Genomic DNA, 2145 nt, shown 5'->3' with positions numbered 1-2145 from the left:
TCACAAAAGTTCATTTTAGTTGGAGTAAATGAGGTTGAGGAAAGGGAAGAAGTAAAACATTACAAATACCTCATTTTCTAAGAACATAATATAAATGTAGAAATTAGTATTTTCAGTTTGTTTTATGATTCAGATATGCTGGCATGTGTAGAAGATGTTAAGGTAATGGCAAGTGGTCCAATTTGACTAGAGTATGAGTTATGAGAATTAGAAAAAACCAAACCATTACATTTTGATCTTATTTAAAAGTCAACGAGAAAGACAAAAGAAAACAGAAACAGCATTGAACTTGACTAGCACTGCAACCTAAGTACGATCAACTGGTGAAGAAAAAAGTAGATTCTAGAAATAAAAGAATAAGTCAGGAGAAAGATAATGGATGTCTAAACTAATACCACAGTAGGAGAAATTAAAATGAAAATACACTTGTTAAATCTACTGGAGAGGTAAAGTTATCAGCATTCAAAAAATTATTGCTGATGGCATATACAAGTAAGAAAGAGAAACTGTAATGGAGATAAATAAGGAGATAAAGAGTGATGATGAACATTGATGGAGTACTGTAAGATTTGCAAGTGCTTTACAAAACTCTATTATTTGATACAATAATTTTGCAAGATAGGTGTCCCCATTTTACACATGAAGAAATTGGGCAGAGAGAATAAAGTGACTATCCAGGATCACACAACTACTTAGGATCTGACACAAGACCCATTTCTCAGTCCAATGTTTCATTCCCTAAACCACCCAACTATCTAGATTTTGGTGACTGGCAGCAGGAAAGGAATTCTGTTTGAAAAATTCTGAGCTTGAAGTACTGGTAGACATTCAAAAGAATATTCAAATCATTGTTTGTAAATAGTCAGGAAAAAGCCTAGGAATGAAAAAAAATTAGAGGAAAAAAATTACTATAACCAAAGAAATCTTTAAGGAAAAACTAAATTTAGTGTTAGCAGGAAAAAGGAAATTCAAAAAAAGAAAATTGATAATTAGAAAAAATAAATGAAAGAGTAAAATATTGAAGAGTTCTTGGGAGGAGAGAACAAGAAGCAAGAAGGGGTAGAAAAAGATAATGACATTAAATGAGGTATAATGTCTAAGAAAGATGAAAACTTAGAAAAAAGTCACTAAATTTAATGATCAACAAGCTACTATTACATTAGAGAGAGAAGTTGAAGCAAACTAGTGAAAGGAAGTCAGATTTAAAGAGGTTAAGAAGTTATAAAGAAAATGAATATAGATTTTTTTCCAGAAATCTGGCAATGAAAGGAAAAAAGACAGCTTCCTTAAAGGCTGAAGAGAAACAAAAGAAACTGACTGAATGTGCAAGAGGCAATATGTTATATCTGAAGGGAAAATGTACTTGATATTTAACATATTGACTTCAAATCCTAACTCTAATATTTATTAAATATGCAATGATTGTTATTTAATCTTCTGAAGCCTTTTCTTTATCTATAAAATAAAGATAACAATTCCTTCAATATGATGTAGATTTTTGAGATGAGTTTTAGAGTCAAGAAGGCCTATCCTTGATGCAGCAAAGGTATTTGCAAATCATATATTTGTCCAGCAATTATCAAAGGTTTTTAAGTTAGGAAGGAATTGCTTATCTGCTTGAGAGTGGGAGGGATTTAGAGGTTCCATATCAGGATTGCTTATATTGGCAGAACCACAAGTCTAGAAGAGCTGAACAAATATACTTCTACTCCCTGGTGTTCTTATATGGATCAGATGATATAAGACATGGGTATGTCTTATAAATCTAAAGTACTCTACAATTTAAACCTGTTCTTAACAATAGTAATAGCATTCTTAATAGTGTTTTTTGCATATGCTCTTAACTGTAATAAAAATTCTAGAAAACTAAAAAACAGCAAATGTGTAGAGCAGATGATTGCAGTAATCAGGGTTGATGGTGCCAAGGACAATAAGGAGCACAATCAAACCTCAAAAGATTCTAAAGGGTCATTAATACAATGTTGAAATGCCTGGAAGGCAAGGGTCAAACAAAACCATCGATTTAATGGGTTGAGGATAAGGAGGAACAATATTATTGGGGAATAGATACAGGATAAGCAGGCCATAGAGAATGATTTCAGAGTGAAACATGAGAAGTAAAACAATTTGAATGAAGAGGTTATT

The sequence above is a fragment of the Macrotis lagotis genome, chromosome 7, assembly GCF_037893015.1.
Source record: "Macrotis lagotis isolate mMagLag1 chromosome 7, bilby.v1.9.chrom.fasta, whole genome shotgun sequence".
Classification (NCBI taxonomy): domain Eukaryota; kingdom Metazoa; phylum Chordata; class Mammalia; order Peramelemorphia; family Peramelidae; genus Macrotis; species Macrotis lagotis.
This window is presented reverse-complemented; position numbering follows the sequence as displayed.